Source organism: Orcinus orca, chromosome 12 (assembly GCF_937001465.1).
Source record: "Orcinus orca chromosome 12, mOrcOrc1.1, whole genome shotgun sequence".
Lineage (NCBI taxonomy): Eukaryota > Metazoa > Chordata > Mammalia > Artiodactyla > Delphinidae > Orcinus > Orcinus orca.
This window is the reverse complement of record NC_064570.1, coordinates 14,675,087-14,698,875: the sequence shown is the minus strand read 5'-3', so window position 1 is coordinate 14,698,875 and position 23,789 is coordinate 14,675,087. Positions and strand designations below refer to the sequence as shown.

The window sequence follows — 23,789 nt, the reverse complement described above, 5'->3', positions numbered from 1 at the left end:
CGATTTTTTTGTTTAACTGGTCTCAGGACCATCTGCATTAGAATTACGTGCAATACTTGTTAGAAATGTAGCTTCCCAGGCTTCCCTGGTGGCGCAGTGGTTGAGAGTCCGCCTGCCGATGCAGGGGACACGGGTTCGTGCCCCGGTCCGGGAAGATCCCACATGCCGCAGAGCGGCTGGGCCCGTGAGCCATGGCCACTGAGCCTGCGCGTCCGGAGCCTGTGCTCCGCAACGGGAGAGGCCACAACAGTGAGAGGCCCGCGTACCGCAACAACAAAAAAATTCTGTGGTTTTACAGAATTGTCTCCGAATCACTGTACCTAGAGATGAATAGCATCTTTTATAGGGTATTCGATTAAATTTAACAAACATTTTTCAGTGTTAAGTTCTTATCCTGTTCTTGTTACCAAGGCCAGGCTCTAGGCAGACACAGCCAGGATAGATAAGGACTTCACACAGCACAGGTAGGCAACTACACTGCAAAATGTAATGCACGACAAACGGGCGATTCCTGATCATTATTACTGATAGTAGTATTTCTATTTCTGCTGTCAAAAATCCAGAAACGGGACTTCCCTGGTGGTACATTGGTTAAGACTCCGCAGTCCCAATGCAGGGGGCCCGGGTTCAATCCCTGGTCTGGGAACTAGATCCCACAGGCATGCCACAATTAAGAGTTCGCATGCCACAACTGAGGAGCCCACCTGCGGCGACTAAGGAGCCCACATGCCACAACGAAGACCCAACACAACCAAATATATAAATATTTTAAAAATCCAGAAACAGCTAAATTCAAACCACCAGATCAATAAAATCGTAATTAGTAAGAGTTTAATGTGTACATAAGAACAGTTCACGAACTGGGAGCTTTCAAGACATTAGTGGAATGAAGGTCAGAAGTGTGTGTTCTATAGGACAGATTATACAGTGAAAATTTGGAGGCTGTTTATTTTTACAGTGATTGGTTATAGCATTGAAGTTTTTCCTAATAATGGGGATCAGTTACAATGGTTATCTTATGCCAATTTTGGAAAACAGTTTAAGTTTCATTTATGATTTTCAAAGGCATTTACAAGAAGCGACCCAAGCTAATGTCACTTGTGTTGCAGGATAAGCTAAATTAGTTTTTCCTTACATGGCTTAACTGGTTTTATCTGTTCAGGGAATTTTCAAGTCTGGTCTCCATTTTGTAGTTTATTTTATCACTGCTTAGTAGCCCATAGCAGAAGCTGCTCAAAATTTTTTTGGTTGTTGAATGAATGAATGAAACAATTCATTATCAACATGGACATTACAGTTGCCCAAGATGGCAGCAGGAAACAGCACAAAGAGAAGAACCCCTGAGTCAGGCTCCGTTGGGAAAACTGCAGGCTTGCCTTGGAGGAGGTTGGTAGAAAATGGCAGTGAAGGATGGATACTTCACTTCACGTTGACTGAAGTGTGTCCAGGGGTCAGCAGTAACGCGGAGAGAATAATTCATGAAGTTAAAAGAATAAGACTTTTTCCTTAAAGACTTCCTCCATCTGCTCAAATACAGTTGACCCTTGAACAACATGGGTTTGAACTATGAGGGTCCACTTATACGTGGATTTTTTTCAATAGTAAATACTACAGTACTACCTGATCAGAGGTTGGTTGAATCTATGGATGCAGAACCAGGTTCAAAGGGACCATGTATGTGAAGGGCCACGTAAATTATATGGGAATCTCAACAGCGCGGAGGGTCAGCACACTTAGCCACCCCCCGCCCCTGCATCATTGTTCTAGGATCAGCTGTACCATATCTAGGTTGGGGCTAGCGAGCCTGAGGGGTAGAATCTAGTCACGTGCTGGGGTCTGAATGGTGGGAAAAGGGAGTTGGAGGGAGCCGTGCAAAGTGCCTGCCGGCTCTGGGGTCCCTACCAGGGTTTGCCCCAAGCTGTGAGTGCAGGTGCCGCCAGGACCTCTGAGGGCAAAAAACTCCCACACAGGGAGCTGCCCCCTGAGGAAAGAGTCCTACTTGCTCCCTCAGAGGCCTCACCTTTTAGATGTGAAGCCCACAGACGAGGACCGACGGGAGGGCCAGGTCTGGGCTCCCAGGAAGGCTGATGATGCCCTCCCCTGAGACAGCCTCTCTAGAACAATCTGGTCCTCGTCTGCCACCCGAGGCGCCCTGAGAAAAGGACTGGAGAGAAAAGGCACTCACGGTGCGCTTTATGAATGAATTTAATCCACTGTCACTTTATTACCCATCTGCTGAGGGTGTTTCCGTTTTCACGTGACCTGGTGAGGGCTGTGCAGGCCAACAGTGAGGCATCAGAATGGCCACAGTTACAGCTGTGTCCCCAGAGACTCGGCCCCCCCACCTACACACTGAGTCATCACAGGCAGAAAAAGTGCTTTGAACTGAGAAAAGAACAGAGCTCTACCGTGATATTTCAGAGGCAGCAAAGGAGCTTGAGGACCCATCAGGTGGTTTTGCCAAGACAGATCTTAGTTGCCGTCAGCAGTGGAATCAGGGTTTTCCCAACAACACCGCTTTCTCAAACTCCAGATCACCAGCAGCTCTGAACTGTCATCTTTATTTTTTTAAATAAATGTATTTATTTATTTACTTATTTATTTTATTTTGGGCTGTGTTGGGTCTTCGTTGCTGTGCGTGGCCTTTCTCTTGTTGAGGTGAGCGGGGGCTACTCTTCGTTGCGGTGCCCAGGGTTCTCACTGCGGTGGCTTCTCTTGTTGTGGAGCACGGGCTCTAGGCTCGCGGGCTTCAGTAGGTGCAGCACGCAGGCTCAGTAGTTGAGGCTCACAGGCTCTAGAGCACAGGCTCAGTAGTTGTGGCGCACGGGCTTGGTTGCTCTGCGGCATGTGGGATATTCCCAGACCAGGGCTCAAACCCGTGTCCCCTGCATTGGCAGGTGGATTCTTAACCACTGCGCCACCAGGGAAGTCCCTTTTTTTTTTTTTTAATTTTTATTGGAGTATAGTTGATTTACAATGTCGTATTAGTTTCAGGTGTACAGCAAAGTGAATCAGTTATACAAATACATATATCCACTCTTTTTTTAGATTCTTTCCCCATATAGGCCATTACATTGAGTCGAGTTCCCTGTGTTATGCAGTAGGTCCTTGTTAGTTATCTGTCTTATATATAGCAGTGTGTATGTGTCAATCCCAATCTTCCGATTTATCCCTCCCCCCCATCCCCTGGTAACCATAAGTTTGTTTTCTACATCTGTGACTCTACTTCTGTTTTGTAAATAAGTTCATCTGTCCTCTTTTTTAGATTTCACATATAAGTGACATCATATATTTGTCTCTCTGTGTCTGACTTACGTCACTCAGTATGACAGTCTCTAGGTCCATCCATGTTGCTGCAAATGGCATGAGTTTGTTCTTTTTTATGGCTGAGTAATATTCCATTGTATATCTGTGCCACATCTTCTTTACTCATTCCTCTGTTGATGGACATTTAAGTTGCTTCCATGTCCTGGCTATTGGAAATAATGCTTCAGTGAACATTGGCATGCATGTATCTTTTCAAATTATGGTTTTCTCTGGGTATATGCCTAGGAGTGGGATGGCTGGGTCATATGGTAGTTCCATCTTTAGTTTTTTAAGGAACCTCCATGAACTTTCATCTTTAATTCGCTTGCAGCCTTTGGGTGGTCAAGGAGTAACTTCAGACGGAAGCCAGTGTCCCTGTTCCCTGCCAGCCTCCACCTGAGTCAGGGTCTCAGAAGTGCCCCGTCCTCTCACCTGCTCAGAACTGTGTCCTCCCTTGGCCAGGCCCCTGGCCTCCCAGGCTTAAGCCTCTCCCCAGGCCTAGCATCTCCCTACAAAATTGCTAGGGAGGCAGGGCCAGCTTTTCCCGCCTGTCTTTCAAACATCACCTCTAGAACGGAGACTCTGTCCTTGGAATACAACCACAGATTTCTAATAAGGCTGAATTTTAAACACAGTTTTTGTAACAATCCACTCACTTCTTAACTTTGTGTTATCAAATTAAAAATACATTGTCAAGAATATTCTTGCCATTCTAAACCACAAATTGGATTGTTTTGTTTTTAATCATAGCAAGGAAATTTACTCTGTGCAGTTGCAGCATATCTCTTTTTTAAACCTATTTATTTCCATAGCAAAAAAAAAAAAAAAAGAAAATTCCTTGTAAGGTTAAATATAGAATTAACATATGACTCAGCGATTCCATTCCTAGGTATGTGCCCAAAGAATTGAAAACAGGAGCTCAAACGTGTACACCATGGGGAACTCCCTGGCGGTCCAGTGGTTAGGACTCCAAGCTTCTACTGCCAGGGGGCATGAGTTCAATCCCTGGTCAAGGAACTAAAATCCTGCAAGCCACATGGCATGGCCAAAAAAATTAAAATGTACACCAAGTTCATAGCAATAGCCAAAAGGTGGAAATGACCCAACAAATAAAAGGATAAACAAAACGCAGAATATACATACAAATGGATGAAATTTTGACATGTGCCACAACATGGATGGACCCTGAAAGCAACACTCTGCGTTAAATAAGCCAGATACAATAGGACAATAGTGTATGATTACACTTATGTGAAATATCTAGGGTAGGCGAATGCATAGAGACAAAAAGTGGATCGGAGGTTAACAGGGGCTGGAGGTTGTTACTTCATTGGTAGAGTTTCTGTTCGGGTGATAAAAATGCTTGGAATTAGACAGTGGTGATGGTTGCCCAACACTGTGCATGTAATTAATACCATTGAATTGCACACTTTAAAATGGTTAAAGTAATAAATGTTCTGTGTGTTTTAGCACAATTTTTTTTAAATCAGGCTTTTTATTAGTATGACAGTTTTTGGCTACTAGAGCAATTATACATCTTATTGTCTCATATTTAAAGTCTTGGTAATGATATTTATTCCCAACATAAAAATCTAGTTTTCAATGTCTTGTAGAACTTCGCCAACATGACCAGCGTAACCAGTGCACACTGCCTGGAAATGCCCTTCTCAGGCACATGGGTCCAGAAAGAGTGGCAGACCTGGAGAAGCCTGGCCTTGTACCCAGCTCTCTGCTTCCTGCTTCTGCGACCCTGCATGTCGCTTATGATCGCAATGCATCAGTTTCCATATGGTACGATAATGACACTAATTGTTTCACAGGGTTGTTGTGAAGATAAAATGTGTGGGGAATGTAATGTGCTTAATACAATGCTGGCGCAAAGTCAGTGCTCATCATTAAGCTATTGTTCTTATTGATATTATCATGACAGAATTCAGGGCTTTTTTTTTTCTTAACATCTTTATTGGAGTATAATTGCTTTGCAATGGTGTGTTAGTTTCTGCTTTATAACAAAGTGAATCAGTTATACATATACATATGTTCCCAAATCTCTTCCCTCTTGCGTCTCCCTCCCTCCCACCCTCCCTATCCCACCCCTCCAGGCGGTCACAAAGCACCGAGCTGATCTCCCTGTGCTATGCGGCTCCTTCCCACTAGCTATCTACCTTACGTTTGGTAGTGTATATATGTCCATGCCTCTCTCTCGCTTTGTCACAGCTCACCCTTCCCCCTCCCCACATCCTCAAGTCCGTTCTCCAGTAGGTCTGTGTCTTTATTCCTGTCTTACCCCTAGGTTCTTCATGACATTTTTTTTTCTTAAATTCCATATATATGTGTTAGCATACGGTATTTGTCTTTCTCTTTCTGACTTACTTCACTCTGTATGACAGACTCTAGGTCTATCCACCTCATTACAAATAGCTCAATTTCGTTTCTTTTTATGACTGAGTAATATTCCATTGTATATATGTGCCACATCTTCTTTATCCATTCATCCAATGATGGGCACTTAGGTTGTTTCCATCTCCGGGCTATTGTAAATAGAGCTGCAATGAACATTTTGGTACATGACTCTTTTTGAATTATGGTTTTCTCAGGGTATATGCCCAGTAGTGGGATTGCTGGGTCATACGGTAGTTCTATTTATAGTTTTTAAGGAACCTCCATGCTGTTCTCCATAGTGGCTGTACCAATTCACATTCCCACCAGCAGTGCAGGAGTGTTCCCTTTTCTCCACACCCTCTCCAGCATTTATTGTTTCTAGATTTTTTGATGATGGCCATTCTGACTGGTGTGAGATGATATCTCATTGTAGTTTTGATTTGCATTTCCCTAATGATTAACGATGTTGAGCATTCTTTCATGTGTTTCTTGGCAATCTGTATATCTTCTTTGGAGAAATGTCTATTTAGGTCTTCTGCCCATTTTTGGATTGGGTTGTTTGTTTTTTTGTTATTGAGCTGCTTGTAAATTTTGGAAATTAATCCTTTGTCAGTTGCTTCATTTGCAAATATTTTCTCCCATTCTGAGGGTTGTCTTTTGGTCTTGTTTATGGTTTCCTTTGCTGTGCAGAAGCTTTGAAGTTTCATTAGGTCCCATTTGTTTATTTTTGTTTTTATTTCCATTTCTCTAGGAGGTGGGTCAAAAAGGACCTTGCTGTGATTTATGTCATAGAGTGTTCTGCCTATGTTTTCCTCTAAGAGTTTGATAGTTTCTGGCCTTACATTTAGGTCAGGGCTTTTTTAAATGAGTGATTGAGATTTAAAGGGGAAGAGTGATTAAGAAGCACTAACAATTCCAAAGAGAGGAACCAAAGAGCATGGCTCAAAGATTTATGATGAAAGTCAGTCCTGGTTGTTGAGAAAAGGCATGAAGTCTTCTTGAACATTCCACCAGCTGAGCCTGCAGTGGCACCTTGGGGCGGCAGGAGGAACCCAGGCTGAGTCATTCTCTGGGGTCCCTCGGCCTGATCCCATGGAAGCCTCTGGTCCCAGCAGCTGCGAGTCACAGCTGTGTGCAAATAGACCTAGTGTCTTCTGCTGTGATAATTGTTTGCTCTGATCACTGGCACTGTGTTGGTTTATGCTGCTGGGATGCAGTGCCAGTTCAAGCACCTTAACCTTCTGTTTCCTTTAGCTCTCAACCTCTTAACAACCTTCTCACTCCGGACCCCAGTGACATACAGGGAGGTGTCCAAAATGGCCACTGGGACATCGTTGGTCGGGATCAACATCCGCTTTGAAGGTGTCAGGCCTGATATGAACCCAGTCCAGGGAGGGAGGGAGCGCGCCGGCAGGGCAACAACATATTTCACATAAACAGACCCTTCAGCCTTTGCAGTTTCGGTTTCCCAGGAGAGCAGCCAGCGGCAGGACTTTGGTTTTGAGAAGTAAAGATTTAGCTTTAACAGTTGGGCGGTCACTGCATCCCGATTGCTTTCCTCTGTGTGAGTTGCTATTGCTGGTTGGAGGCTGTTATTTTCCTCTGTGTGTTGTGTAGGATTCAGCCCTTTCCTGGGAAGAGAGAGCACATTCCTTGCTTCCCTTAATCACTACTTTGGCATCAGTGCGGAACACTCTGGATAAGGGACCACAGTGCCTGAAGCATCCTGGAGAGGAGGGAGGGCAGTGGCTGGAGTGAGAATACACACTGTAAAGAGCGGAACCCTAGAGAATTTAGGGCTCGTCTCCAGCTCCCGGAGCAGAGCAAGTGCAACCCAGGGGCAGGGAGCGGAAAACAGAAAGCATAATAGCTGAAGGCGAAGAGGAGGAACTTGTGAGATTTTTAAGTCATAACTATGTGCTAGGATACCCTGGAAGTTTATTTTCCCAATTCAAAATATTTTTTTTTCTGACTCAAAAGTACATTAACGGGGAGACGCAAGAGGGAAGAGATATGGGAACATATGTCTATGTATAACTGATTCACTTTGTTGTAAAGCAGAAACTAACACACCACTGCAAAGCAATTATACTCCAATAAAGATGTTAAAAATAAATAAAACTACCTAGAAATGATGATGACTCAAAAAAAAAAAAAGAAAAAAGTACATTAAGGGGGCTTTCCTGGTGGCGCAGTGGTTGGGAGTCTGCCTGCCGATGCAGGGGACACGGGTTCGTGCCCCGGTCTGGGAAGGTCCCACATGCCGCGAAGCGGCTGGGCCCGTGAGCCGTGGCTGCTGAGCCTGCGCGTCCAGAGCCTGTGCTCCGCAGGGGGAGAGGCCACAGCAGTGAGGGGCCCGCGTACCGCAAAAAAAAAAAAAAAAAAAAAGTACATTAAGGGGCCTTACATGAACCAGTGGGGCAGGTGTGCTATGAAATGAGAATTTGATACAGCAGGGGTAAAAAAACAAAACAAACAAAAAAACGTAATTTTAAAATATATGTATATAACTTTTTAAAGAAGGAAATCAACAGTTGTTTAATGGGTGCAGAGTTTCAGTTTGGGAAAACAGAAAAGGCTCTGGAGATGGAAGGGGCTGGTGGTTGCCCAACTGTATACTCACAAAGGGTTAAAATGGTAAATTTCATGTTATGTATATAGCCATGTTAAAAACAATTTTTAAGTACTTTCACCGATACATATTTGTCTCCTCATTTGTATCCATGTTATGTCTGGGGTTTAGGTAAGCTCTGGTTCTGATTACTAGTTTCTACTCTAGCTAGTTATGTGACCTTGAGCAAGTCATCTTACCTTTCCGGTCTTCAGTTGCCTCACTTGTAATAGGAGAAATTTGAAAAGAATAGTCTGTCACAGCTCTGATAGCCACGGATTAGTATTTCTTGAGGGTGTGCCATGTGCCAGGCTCTCTGCTGCACATTTTATCAGCATGACCTCATTTAATCCTCACAAGTATCCCATGAGGCTGGTATAATTATCCTCATCTGAGAGGGAGCAAGAGGAATCAGAGGCTTAGAAGGTTCCATGGCTTGTCCACGTACAGCAAGCGAGTGGGAGGCGTGGGATTTGGACTTAGGTCTGGGGGACCCCAGGCTCTCAGCTGCTGTTCAGTACTGCAGCAGCGAGAACGTCAGAGCCAAACCACCACGAAGCTTTTCTCCCTGGAAAAGCTATTAGCCTGGAAAATAAGACCGACGTCCAGCCAGGAGCCGCTTCTGCTGTGCTCTCTTATTCCACTTGGTGACCGTGCTGCGGCCTCCTGAGAATGTGGGCTGAAGGGTGGGCAGGAAGCAGGACGGGCGAGCTGGCCAGGCTGCTGGGTCTCCACAGTAAGTTTCGCTTTTTTGCCCTAAAGTAATTGAAATCTCCCCAAATTAGATCCCTCCTTATTTCAGCACAATTAAAATATGTATGAGAATAAAGGCATTCTATTTAGATTATGTTTCCTCCTATCCTCCACCACGAATGTTTGTATTCACAATGCAGTCAAGAGTTGGTTGCCTGAGAATCGGGGCCCTGAAGCAGACAACAGCTAACTCTCAGCTATGCAAGGAAGATTCACTGGTCTTCAAATATTCTCCCAGTCTATTTTAACCACGACTTTTTCCGTCCCCCTTAACCACAGCATTAATTAGGGCACTTAGCAAGAAGCACATGGGGCATGTCTGCATGTTACCAGTGACCCTCGGACAGAGAAGCAGAGAAAAAAGTAAGAAAACACAGCAACAGTACAAGTGAACATTGGCTGCCCGTGGGATATTGCAAAACCATGGCGTATTTGCATTTGTTGATGAAAATCATTGCAAATCAACCTAGGAGTTAGATAACAACAACGTCAACAAATCATTGGAACATCTGTACAATGACACTATGTAGACATTGAGAATGAGTCAGATCTCTAACAGAGCAAATCAATGGATGAAGCTTTGGAAGTTGAAGCCAAGTTGAGCAATCATCCTTGGCGGACACGGAGACAGGTCTGAAAACAGTAATGAGATCCTTAAACGAGAAGCAACCAATGCCACAACAATCAGCCTGGAGAAGGAATCGCAAGGACACCTAGAGGAGCAGCTCAGGTGCAGATAGCAGGAATGTAAACCCAAGCGTGACTTTCTCCGCAGCACCTGAGTGACTGAAGGTCCTCACCACGGCTTAGTGAAGAGGAACTGACGGCTGTAAGCAGAACTCCACTGACCAGCATTTGTATTCGGTTATGTGTACTTGTGCTTAAAACACTAAACAGGGCTTCCCTGGTGGCGCAGTGGTTGAGAGTCCGCCTGCCGATGCAGGGGACACGGGTTCGTGCTCCGGTCCGGGAGGATCCCACATGCCGGGGAGTGGCTGGGCCCGTGAGCCATGGCCGCTGAGCCTGCGCGTCCGGAGCCTGTGCTCCGCAACGGGAGAGGCCACAGCAGTGAGAAGCCAGCGTACCGGAAAAAAAAAAAACAACACTACTAAACACACACACACCTTTAATTCTTAAGATTCAAATATTCTCTTCTTTTCCTATAAAGCCCATAATTCCAAGGCCTTTGGTGGTACCTTCACATAAAAATTTCTGCATTGGATACTGACTACCAACAACCAGAATCTGTTACCTGGTTTGGGTAAAACCCAGTAAACTGCACTGTATCCGTTAGTTATGGCCACATATCAAATTAACCCAAACCTTAGTGACTTAAAGCAACAATTATTATTAATTATTTCTCACAGTTTCGGTGGGTCAGACATGTGGATCACAGAAGGAACAGAGATTTATCTCCACTCCATAAGGACTGGAGCCTCAGCTGGAAGGCTTTTGGGGTGAAAGCTGGAATCATCTGAGGGCTTGGTCACTCGCACGTGTGACAATTAATGCTGGCTGTCCGCTGAGGGCCTGACTGGGACTGTTGGCTAGAACCTCCACACATGGCCTCTCTGTGTGGACTGGGCTTCCTCACAATATGGCAGCTGGGATCCAAGGGCAAGCATCCCACAAGAGGGAACCAAACAAAAGCTCTGTCCTGTTATGATCTAGCCTGGAAGTCACACAGCTTTGCTTCCACTGTACTCCATTGACCAAGGTGGTCACAAGCCTACGCCCAGACTTAAGGGGAATGAACACAGACCCACATCTCAATGGGATGGATGTCAGCCACACAGTAGGAAGAGCATAAGGGACACGTATGTAGGGGTGGCCGTCTTTGGAAGATACAACCTGCCCTTACAGAATTCTGCCTTAAAGATGATTTCTGTAGGAGAGTGCACCATGGTTTAAAGATTTCATGAACAAGAGAGTCTTAGGTGGATCCTAACACATAATTGGAGACTATTTGGTGTCTGGTGACATGGTGGGTGATAGGATTTCAGAGAGTCCTAAGTGATGTATTAAAAGTGAGGTCTTTATTCCAGGGACACGGAGGAGCCACAGAAGTATTTTCACCAAAGATTTCTCTCAAGGCCCTGGAGAGCATGGATTAGAGAAAAGGAGAGGCACGTCCAACTGCGCGCTAATTAAAGTGGTCCAGGTGAGATGTCAGCACTCTGAACAGTGACATTTACCTGCATCTCTGAGCCACCAGCCTAGCCCTTCTGTCCACTTTGTTTCTCTCTAACTACAGATTCAGCGAGGACCCCAAATCGTTTCAGCATCTCATATTAATAGATTATAGGTCTCAAAGACATACATTTGATATATAGTTTGTGTTTGTAATCATACACATACAGCATAAAACAGCTTGCCTTAAAATGACACTTCTCACATGGCTATGAAATTATATACAGCATTCATTTTGCTTGTAAACCCCACAAACTTCCTCCTACAGCTTCTTTTCGGACTTGTTTTTAGTGTATTACTTGAATATATTGCTCGGGCCCCTCTGTCCTCCTTTTCTGTCTTTGCTTGACCCTTAGCATAAATCAAAATCACAGAGCAAATCCTGTCCCTGGTTCTCTAGAAACTTTGACTGATGGCTGAGCCATGATCAGAAGTTCTAGGGGTCCATGGGCTGGGAGTGGGGGCAGGGGCATGACACAGACATCTCTAAGAATCTGATGACAATTCACAGGGAGTGTGGGCACCCCCAAGCGGGCTTGTTGTCTCATGAGACGGCAGGTAGCTTTGGGGTACTGGCTTGAATCAACAGGCTCCTAGGAATCGTCACCTGGATGAGGTCAGAGTGGTCACAGGTACTCCGGCCCCTGAAATCAGGGCTCTGTCTGACTTGAAGCAGTCATTCATCTCTTTGAACTTCAGTGTCTCAAGATGAGAATGGGAATGAAGACACTTACCCCCTGGAAGCAATGTCCTGACGTGCTGGCCATCAGCTTAGAAATCTGTTTGCTTATGTGCGCGGTCAAGGCAAATGTAACCTGTCCTTTCCGCCAACTCCGCTGAGGTTGCTTTTACAACTATGACTGGTAGTTAGGTTTACTCTTCAGTTGCTTTATTTAAACTCGCATCTAGTTATATAAACACACCTCAGCACGATTTATAGGCTGGCGATTCTTTCTATCATAGCTGACTTGTTTTTCTTCTTGAAACAAACTCTTGAGTCTAGACTTTGTCAGGTTGATACATGAGGGTGGGGACTGTTTATACCGAAATCGTATACATATTCCAGACACGTGCCTTGTTACTGATCCGAAATAAAGATGATGAGCCTTTTACTTGTAAAGAGACACTCAAGAAATGGTTTGAAGTGCAAACTCTGATCTATTACTAAAAAGAGGCACGAAGAGTTCCTCAAAACTTTCTCTGCTGCTTTTGAAGAGGCGGGTGTTAGGGAGGCAGCAACTTTATTTTATTTATTTATCTACTTTTTTTGGCATGTGGGATCTTAGCTCCCCAACCGGGGATCGAACCCGTGTCCCCTGCAGTGGAAGCTCGGAGTCTCAACCACTGGACCACCAGGGAAGTCCCAGACAGCAACTTTAGATCAATACAGGAGAGAGCTTTCTCATGATACAAACTCTTCCACAATGAAAGGGGCTGGGGAATCTCTAACTAGTGACTTTCCTCACAGGGGAAATGCTTAAACAGAACTGATTGACCATCTTCAAGAAATGGTAGGAAAGGGTTTAATCCACCAACAGGAAAGAAGATGGATTTGGAGGTATCTTTCCGTTCAAATATCCTATCTTAGATTTCTCCAATAAGCCTATGAGGATGAAGATAAGATTTTGTTAATGGTTCAGTCCTAAAAACAGATCTTTGCAAACAGTGCGTGTGGATAGCCTCCTGAGGGTGGGGTTTGTGCGGGTAGGGTGAGGACATGGGTGCATGTGTACAGTGCTATGCTGGGCGTTTTAGGTCAGGTGTGTTGTCCAAAGAACGTATTTCTAAGCTTTCAAAACACAGACAAAAATTATGCTCAGTAAGTCAGTATCCGGTGGCTTCTCCCTTCTAGGGCTGAGAAAATAAGACGGGTAATGGCAAAGTTTACTTTGCCAGCCTGTCAGAGACGTCAGACTGTTGGGAGGGGGATTCTAGCAAAGGCCAGGCCTAAAGCAGCGAGGAGGGAAGGGAAGGTCTCGGCCCTTCAGAGGGCGCTGACCTTCATGGCCCACTCACAGCCAGACTGGTGCTAAGGTGCATGAGGTGCAAATCAGTCCCTGAAGCTCTATGGTGATGGTGCATTTGCATTACAAATAAGCCTGAATGTCATTACTTGGTCTCTTCATAACAGAGGTATCACCTCACACCGGTCAGAATGGCCATCATCAAAAAATCTACAAACAATAAATGCTGGAGGGGGTGTGGAGAAAAGGGAACCCCCTTGCACGGTTGGTAGGAATGTAAACTGATACAGCCACTATGGAGAACAGCATGGAGCTTCCTTAAAAAACTAAAAATAGAACTACCATATGACCCAGCAATCCCACTGCTGGGCATATACCCTAAGAAAACCATTATTCAAAAGGACACATGCACCCCAATGTTCATTGCAGCACTATTTACAATAGCCAAGACATGGAAGCAACCTAAATGGCCATGGACAGACGAATGGATAAAGAAGTTGTGGTACATATATACAATGGAATATTACTCAGCCATAAAAAGGAACGAAATTGGGTCATTTGTAGAGATGTGTATGGACCTAGAGTCTGTCATACACAGTGCAGTAAACTAGAAAAAGAAAAACAAATATTGGAATTTTGCTGGTGGCCCAGTGAGAATCCACCTGCCAATGCAGGGGACATGGGTTTGAGCCCTGGTCCGGGAAGATCCCACATGCCACGGAGCAACTAAGCCCGTGCGCCACAAGTGCTGAGCCTGCGCTCTAGAGCCCGCGAGCCACAACTGCTGAGCCCGGGCACCACAACTACTGAAGCCCACGCGCCTAGAGCCTGTGCTCTACAACAAGAGAAGCCACAGCAATGAGAAGCCCACGCACTGTAACGAAGAGTAGCCCCCGCTCACTGTGACTAGAGAAAAGCCCGCAGACAGCAATGAAGACCCAATGCAGCCAAAAATAAATAAATAAATAAAATTTATTAAAAAAGAAAAACAAATATTGTATACTAATGCATATTTGTGGAATCTAGAAAAATGGTACAGATGAACCTATTTGCAGGGCAGGAATAGAGATGTAGATATAGAGAACGGACATGTGGACATGGTGGGGGAAGGGGAGGGTGGGACGAATTGGGAGATTAGGTTTGACATAAATACACTACGTAATGTGTAAAATAGATTGCTAGTGGGAACCTGCTGTACAGCACAGGGAGCTCAGCTCTGTGCTCTGTGACGACCTAGATGGGTGGGATGGGGGCGGTGAGAGGGAGGTCCGAGAGGGAGAGGATATAGATATACATGTAGCTGATTCACTTCATTGTACAGCAGAAACTAACACAACACTGTAAAGCAATTATACTCCAATAAAAAAAAAGAACCTCATATGAATCAGCACATGAAGATTGATAAAGTTCAGAAGCTGTGTCTTCTAATAAAAAGGGCAACATATATATATATATATATACATGAATGAGTATATGTACATATATGTGAACATGCATGCATGAATTATATGTATGTATATGTATGAATCAGTATATATGTGTATATATAATGTATAAATATATATACATTATATAGATATTCATATATACATTTGTATATATACATATATATTTATATATATATTTGTGTGTATATATGAATATATAAATATTTACATACAAATGAAATCCTTCCCCATGTACTACCAGAGAGTAAAAATACAGAGATGGAACTGTGCTCTCATCACTAGGGCTGGAAATGTGACCTACATTAGGCTTGTGAAAGCCAATCCTAAGACTTCGGAGAGTGGGGTTTCTGAAGGAACAAAGTACTAGTTTTTCCACTGAGGTTGCTTAGTTGGTAGGAAGTAAGGCTGGAACTGCCAGGGTACCACCTAGAGACGGGCATCTTGAGAATGAAGCCAACAGAAGAGAGGGTGAAAGATGGAGACAGGGACAATGTCCTGATGGCCTCCTGGATTCAGTTACGACTAAAGCTATTCAGTTACTGAGCCAGTAAAAACACACTTTACGTTACACCCATTTGAGTTGAATTTCTTTCACTTGCTATCTCAAGAAACTTAATACTCAGAGCAAAAGCCAAGCTACAAAGATGCACTATGGGGCTTCCCTGGTGGCGCAGTGGTTAAGAATCCACCTGCCAATGCAGAGAGACAGGGGTTCAAGCCCTGGTCCAGGAAGACTCCTACATGTTGTGGAGCAGCTAAGCCTGTGCACCACAACTACTGAGCCTGCGCTCTAGAGCCCGTGAGCCACAACTACTGAGCCCGTGTGCCGCAACTGTTGAAGCCTGTGTGCCCTAGAGCCCATGCTCTGCAACAAGAGAAACCACCACAATGAGAGGCCTATGCACCGCAACGAAGAGGAGCCCCCGCCCTCCGCAACTAGAGAAAGCCCACGCGCAGCAACAAAGACCCAACGTGGCCAAAAATTAATTAATTAATTAATTAATTAATTAATTAAAAGGCACACTATGAAGAGTCCAATCCCCACAAGTGGTACATGCCTGGGTGTCTGGCTGGGCTGCCTTGAACAGGCCTAATGAGAAAGGTTCAACTTGGTGATAACTTTCTGATTTGTGTCTTAATCCTTTATTGTCTGAGCTTCAGAGATACAATTGTATTTTTTAAAATATTATTTGCTTTCCAATAAGGAAGGTTCATGAATCATTGGGAGTTTGGTCCGTGTAGTGATTGTGGAAATATAAATGGTTCAGCAGGTGACTCCCAATGCATCCTTGAGGACTGGCATGTTATAAGGAACACTGAAATATAGCTATCTTTAAAAATAAGGCTCATTTTAACTTGATTTTTTGCATTTGCCAAAATAAAGCAGGTTTGCATGATCTCAAGTGAATTTGGTCCAGGCCTGGGCTCTCCATTTCTTTATCCTGTGCTAGCTCATGTCCTTTGTTCTCAATTTATGATGAAGTGTGGAAAACTTAGGAAAATTATCGCATGCTCAGGTCTAGTGGAAGCATTTGGCCATATTGAACGTTGGAAAGTTTGTTTCTCTGAGGGATTGTGGAGTTTCCAAATTCACTTTACTAAATATATCTATTTAATTTGCATCCAGTTAGAGAAAACAGCTGGGTAGAACCTGGAGCATGGGATATTAATTCATTAATTCAGAGGTTAGAGTGTGAGGTTATTCATCCAGATGAATGCATTTAAATTGCCTAAATCTACAAATTGGAGCCAATGCTCTGTAGTTTGAAAGCTTGCAAATGTTTCCTTTACAACATGTTTCCTGAAACACTCAGAACGATGGCGCTAATGCAGTTCCACTCGTTAGGAGCATGCTTTTTTAAGCAGAGGAGTGATGTGATCAGTTTTACATTTTAGAAAGATCGTTTTGATGCTGCCCAGAAGATGGACTAGAGAAGAGCAGATGGGGCAAGAAGGCCAGTTTAATGATAGTCCAGCCAAGAAATGACAAGGGGCTTCCCTGGTGGCGCAGTGGTTGAGAGTCCGCCTGCCGATGCAGGGGACGCGGGTTCGTGCCCCGATCCGGGAAGATCCCACATTGCCGTGGAGCGGCTGGGCCCGTGAGCCATGGCCGCTGAGCCTGCGCATCCGGAGCCTGTGCTCCGCAACGGGAGAGGCCACAACAGTGAGAGGCCCGCACCTCAAAAAAAAAAAAAAAAAGAAATGACAAGGAGGTGGCCCAGGAGAGTGGGAGACAGTAACTATGAAACTTCGCTTAGTAGGAAACTGGTAGGGGGTTAAATAACGCCCTCCCCCCAAAAAAGACATGTCTACCCAGACCTCTGAATGTGACTTTATTTGGAGAAAGGGTCTTTGCAGATGGGTTAAGAATCTTGACATGAGGACTTCCCTGGTGGCGCAGTGGTTAAGAATCTGCCTGCCAATGCAGGGGACACAGGTTCGAGCCCTGGTACGGGAAGACCCCGCATGCCGCGAAGCAACTAAGCCCGCGCGCCACAGCTACTGAGCCTGCCCTCTAGAGCCCGTGTGCCACAACTACTGAAGCCCGCGCGCCACAGCTACTGAAGCCCACATGCCTAGAACCCGTGCTCTGCAACAAGAGAAGCCACCACAGTGAGCAGCCCGTGCACCACAACAAAGAGTAGCCCCCGCTCACTGCAACTAGAGGAAGCCCGCGCGCAGCAATGAAGACCCAACACAGCCCCCCAAAATTAATTATTTTTAAACAGTATCTTGACATGACATCATCCTGGATTAAGCAGGTGTATCTATTTGGCATCCATTCATCACAGGGCCAGTGATATTAACTGTATTTTCTTATTTTCTGCATTCTTGATGGTCTAGCATCTGGAAGCCTTACAGACCCAAGAGAGACTGCCCTCCCTCCTAGAGGAAGCTAATTCCTAAAGATAATAACAACCTGCTCAGGGGCACACCTTTCATAGGCAGACCAACCAACCCTGAGTCTATAGCCCCAACCTCCTGTGTATTTGACTCTCACACACCAAGCCATATGTCCCCTGCTCTAAATCATCCCAGGGCCAGGTACCAGGCAGCTAGAGACCATCCCTATAGCACAAAGCCTACTGGATTATTCAAACCAGCCAATCTTAAAATGTTTCCCCTGCCCTGCTTTGCCTTTACCACAGAAACTCCGGTAGAGACTGAGACCTAGGATTTCCTCTCCTGCTTCCCCCCGCCCCTGCTGTTGCCTCCTGACCAAACCTGGTGCTCCTCCTGCGGCCCTGAGTGGCATGGTGAGCCCTCTTCTCTTGGGAAATGTAAGTAATAAATTTTTTTTTCAGTGGCATTGACCAATCTATGTCGTCACTCAGGCTCCATAAATAAAAATCCTACAAGTACAAATGAGAGATGTCCCTAAATCCAACGATGGGTGTCCTCATAAGAGACAGAAGGGGAAAAGACATAAAGACACACACCAAGGACAAGGCCATGTGAAGAAGGAAGCAGAGACTGGAGTTACAGCACCACAACCAAGAAGTGCTGGGACCCACCAGAAGCAGCAAGAACCTTTAGAGGGAGCAGGGCCCCACCAGCACCTCGATTTTAGACTTCTGGCCTCCAGAACAATGAGAGAATACATTTCTTTTGTTTTAAGCCACCAAACGTATGGTCATTTGTTACAGCAGCCAGAGGAAACTAATACAGCACCCTATCAAGAGGCATTTCCAGAAATTACATCTCGTTTTTCCTTGTCTTAAAAGACGGGTACTACTGCCAGTTTTAGAGACTAAAAAAATCACCCCCTTAAAGCAACTCTATCTTATCCTACAAAAAATTACCACAAAGAAAGTTTCTTCCACTGAGCTGGAAGAAGAATGTAATAAAACTTTTTAGCGGCGGAAGGGAAGTAGCTTTAAAAAAGCCTCTCTTGGGCTTCCCTGGTGGCGCAGTGTTTGAGAGTCTGCTTGCCGATGCAGGGGACACGGGTTCGTGCCCCGGTCCGGGAAGATCCCACATGCCGCGGAGCGGCTGTGCCCGTGAGCCGTGGTCGCTGAGCCTGCGCGTCAGGAGCCATTGCTCTGCAATGGGAGAGACCACAACAGTGAGAGGCCCGCGTACCGCAAAAAAAAAAAAAAAAAAAGCCTCTCTTCTTTGGGAGTAGAAAAGGGTGGGGATTCAGTTACTGGGAAAAATAGGAGGATGGTGGACAATGCGAAGGTCCAGCTGAGGTTTAAAAAAATTTTTTTTAACAATAATAATACCTAAAATTTATCGAACTGCTACTACGTGCTAAACATTATGTTAATCACTTTTTGGCATTATCTCATTCCCATCCTTCTTGTAATCTTATGAGTACTATTATTGTCCCTGTTTTATAGATGAGAAGCATGAAGTGATACCTGTGTACCCTGTTGAACAAATTTTCCAGCTGCGCTGCACAGGCAGATGTAGGAACAAAAACAGGTAGAAGGTAGGACTGATTCACAGCTGTGTAGCTGTTGGTTGAAAGGGAGGAAAAGGACAAGGAAGTAAAAAACGTAAGGGTTTATTCATTTACTCAACAAATTGTGTAAATTTGTTCAAAATTGAAAAATTAATTCAAAGGACGACTCAGGAGATCTAGAGTGGTGCTGTCCCTAGATCTTTCTGCTATAATGGAAATGTTCTAGAATTTGCACTGTTCACACTATTTATAATAGCCAAGACATGGAAACAACCTAAATGTCCATTGATAGATGAATGGATAAAGAAGATTTGGTACATATATACAATGGAATATTACACAGCCATAAAAAAGAATGAAATAATGCCATTTGCAGCAACATGGATGGACCTAAAGATTATCATACTAAGTGAAATTAGTCAGACAAAGACATGATATCACTCATATGTGGAATCTAAAATGACACAAATGAACTTATCTATGAAACAGAAACAGACTCACAGATATACAGAACAGACTTGTGGTTGCCAAGGAGGAGGGGAGAGGGGGGAGGAGAGGAATGGATTGGGAGTTTGGGATGAGCAGATGCGAACTATTATATATAGAATGGATAAGCAAGGTCCTACTGTATAGCACAGGGAACTATATTCAGTATCCTGTGATAAACCATAATGGAAAAGAATATGAAAAAGAAGATAGATAGATGATAGATAGATATAGATATAGATCTGAATCACTTTGCTGTGCAGTAGAAACTAACACAACAACGTAAATCAAGTATGTTTCAATAAAACATACTTTAAAGATAAGAAAAAAAAAGAATCTGGACTGTTCAATCCAGTAGCCACTAACCACCTCTGTTATTGTGCACTTGACATGTGGTTAGAACAATAAGAAACTGAATTTTAAACCTTATTTAACTTTAAATAAGCATATGTGGCTCATGGCTACTGCATTGGACATGGGACATGCCGGAAAAGAAACAGCTAGAAGGGAGTTGGGAAGATGGGTACAGGGAGGGACTAGAGGGTTTTGTCAGCAGGTTTGATGGGCAAATGTGAGTGAGGGAGCTGAAAGGACCCAGGAGTGTGGTGTCAGAGAGTGGGATATTGGCCTGTGAGATTTCAGAGGGGTGTAGGAGTTTCATGTGTTTGCCAAGGTCCAAACTGCATACGGGAAGCAGATTACAGAGCTAAAAAGAAACAAAGGTGACGCTCACCTTGATGTAGAGGATGTCAAATAAGTGATGGGTTCGGGTGTGGAACCAGCTGTCCACATGCAGTGGAAATCATCCAGGATGGTGGTCGAAATGGACATGGAGAGAAAGTCTGAAACAGATTGTCAAAGCCCAGTGCATAGGGCACAGTGATCCCTGTGGACGGAAGGAGAGAGACAGAGCTGGTGGCAGGGATGTGAGGGAAAACATGGACATTGGCAGAAGGTTGGAAAAGTCAGCAAGTGAATAGTGGAATGTGGGAGGATGTTTTGGGTAGAATTGTGTCCCTCCCCAGCATTCACATGTTGAAGCACTAACCTCCCTACCCCAGTACCTCAGAATGTGACCTTATTTGAAGATGGGGCCTTCACAGAGGTAATCAAATTAAAACGTGGTCCTGGGGTGGGCTTTAATCCAATATGACTAGTGTCCCTATAAAAAGGGGAAATTTGGAGACAGATGTACTTAGAGGAAAGCCACCATGAAGAGACGCAGGAAGAAGACGCCCATCTACAAGCCAGGAGAGGGGTCTGGAACAGATCTTTCCCTCCCAGCCCTCAGAAGGAATCAGCCATGCCAACACCTTAATCTCCGACTTCCAGCCTCCAGAACTGTGAGACCATACACTTCTGCTGGTTAAGCTGCCTAGTTTGTGATAATTTGTTAAGGTAGCCTCAGCAAACGAATACAGAGAACCACAGAGAAGTCTTCTGTCTATGCTGGAATTCTCCCAGAAACATGTGGCCACTCACACGCTTAAAAGAATTAGCTTGAGGCGAGTAATTGATCTGGTTCTCACACTTCGACCTTTTCCTCTTCTCTCTTGGCAAATAAAGGCTTGTTTGCATCCAGCAAGCCACCCAATAATTAAGGAGATGGGGAGGGAACACATCAAAGTGGCAAACCACACAGTCTTTCTTACTTGAGTGACGTGCTGCATACTCCTTTCCTCCCAAGGGCCAGAGGAGAAAATGGCCCGCAGCTGTCTTTGGGGAGCATTGAGTACATAAATTTGGGAGGATTTATCCAGTTGGTCAAAGGAGCATCTTGAATACTGGTGTCTAGGCAAATGCCTCTGGTGTGTTTTTTTTGTTTCTTTGTTTGTTTGCGGTACGCGGGCCTCTCACTGTTGTGGCCTCTCCCGTTGCGGAGCACAGGCTCCGGACGCGCAGGCTCAGCGGCCATGGCTCACGGGCCCAGACACTCCGGCATGTGGGATATTCCCGGACCGGGGCACGAACCCGCGTCCCCTGCATCAGCATGCGGACTCTCAACCACTGCGCCACCAGGGAAGCCCCCCCTGGTGTTTTTATTCCTGTAACCTCGGCTGCTTCACCGGGTTTCAAGTATGTGGCTTTTCTCCCACCCTCTTCCCCCTCCACTTTCTCCCAGCACCCCACCCCCACCCCCACCCCCAGTCTGCTCTGCGTTGTGTGGGTCTTGGACAAAGCAAATGTAGAAGGCCCGGATCTGGGACAAAACTCCTCTTTTCTATTTGCCTTCCCTCCCAGTTCTGCCCTTCTCTCCTCCAGCCTTTTGCATCCCCACTTTAACTGAGGGATTCTGAGAGCTTAAAGACCATTTTCAAATCTCAGAGGAGGAAATCATAACAATGACAGATATCAGAACTCAATTCAATCACCTCTCAGAGAAAGCAGGAATATTTAAAATCTGTATCAATACAGCACCAGAAAACAGATTTTTAGACTGAAAGATCACCGCTTAGCATCTACTTAGACTATTATTTTTTCGTTGATTTTTCTGTAGTTAACATGACACAGACCATCAAGGAGTTATTGGAAAATTGATGAAAGGGAATTAAAATGCACTCGGAAAATATGAAGCTCTATATAAATTGTAATCATCCTTCTTAGCCGGGGTTGCTCTTCCGTATCGGCTTTCATCCTCCATGCCTTTCATCATTTCTCGTTATCTTTCATTGAATGCACCTGACTATTCCATTCTCTGTTCTCTCTATCAGCTTTTAAGCTACGGATACTATGACTATACAGCTGAGGGAGTTTATTTTGCAGAAAACTTATAGAACCTTTGGGAGTTCCTCTGCTTCCATAGAACCCTTTGTGGGGTGAAGGAAGGAAGAGATAGATTAGACAGATAGATACAGATATATGGCCCAAGGATTTTTAAATTATGGAAACCTCAGTTCAATTGTCAGGAGACCAGAAGGGGGCGCTCCCCTGTTCTGTGACAGTAACAGAGCCCAACAGGAAGAAGAAAGATTTCTCTTCTTTCCTGGCAAAGACTCAGCCAATGAAGAGCCATGGGCTCTTTGTTTCCTTCAGCCCTTCCAACTTCCTTTTCCTCTCTATAAAAGCTTTCTCCTTGCCTTACCTGTGGGGACTTCCTCAAGGCTGCAGACACTGAATTGCAATTCTCTACTGAATCTGAATAAACCCATAATATCCGCCAGTCTATTTGTTCCAGGTCAACAATATAAAAATATCAATATAGACCAGGGCTCAGCAAACTTTTTCTGTAAATGTAGCCTTTGCAAGCCACATACTCTGCCACATAGTCTTTGTTCTTATTACAACTCTTATCAATGTAATAACCATTCTGAGCTCTCAGCCCATACAGAAACAGGCCACAGGCCATAGTGTGCCAACCCTTGATATAGGCCATCCAGATGAAAACATTTATTTGTATTTGGAGTTTCATAGAAAATGTTACCAACGATGACCGTGTGTCATGAGTAAGAAATAGGAAGATAGAAATGTTTAAAATGTGATGCATAATAACAATTAGGAATAATCTGATCTGAGCATCTTAGGGCCAGTTTTTTTAAGCAAATGCTTTAAATATTGAATGTTTAATATTTAGGTATTCTAAAGTTAACTTTTGGGGCTTCCCTGGTGGTGCAGTGGTTGAGAATCTGCCTGCTAATGCAGGGGACACGGGTTCGAGCCCTGGTCTGGAAGGATCCCACATGCCACGGATCAACTAGGCCCGTGAGCCACAACTACTGAGCCTGCACGTCTAGAGCGTGTGCTCCGCAACAAGAGAGGCCGCGACAGTGAGAGGCCCGCGCACCGCGATGAAGAGTGGCCCCCGCTTGCCACAACTAGAGAAAGCCCTCGCACAGAAACGAAGACCCAACACAGCAAAAATAAATAAATAAATAAACTCCTACCCCCAACATCTTCTTTAAAAAAATAAAAATAAAGTTAACTTTTAGCCTAGGGCGGAAAAAACCTTCACTTGGCTTTTCTCATATCAAATTGGAATTTTACTTTCTTGTTTTCATATGTATCTTTTATTCATTTTCAAAGAGAAAAATGGTCTTCCCCACTGAAATTTCTTTCCTGATAGACTGAGTTGAGTAGAGGAAGAAGGACTGTGTTTCATCAAAACTTGTTGGTTCAGCAGAAAGACTAAAAGCCCAACAGTAGCAAGGAGATTTGGGTTCCAACCAGCCAATTATTAGCCCCATAAACTTGAGCAAGAATCTTGATTTTTGGGGGGCTCAGCTCTCTCAAGAGTGTGGGAGGAT

General features: G+C 44.6%; 1 long non-coding RNA gene across 1 annotated transcript; it reads left to right on the top strand.

Moving 5' to 3' along the window:
* Positions 1-3,256: 3,256 nt before the first annotated feature.
* Positions 3,257-19,585, top strand: LOC125960613 (uncharacterized). The gene is made up of 4 exons (XR_007470430.1): positions 3,257-5,097; positions 11,098-11,213; positions 17,804-17,935; positions 18,998-19,585. It is a non-coding gene; the product is annotated as an uncharacterized LOC125960613 (long non-coding RNA).
* Positions 19,586-23,789: the final 4,204 nt, after the last annotated feature.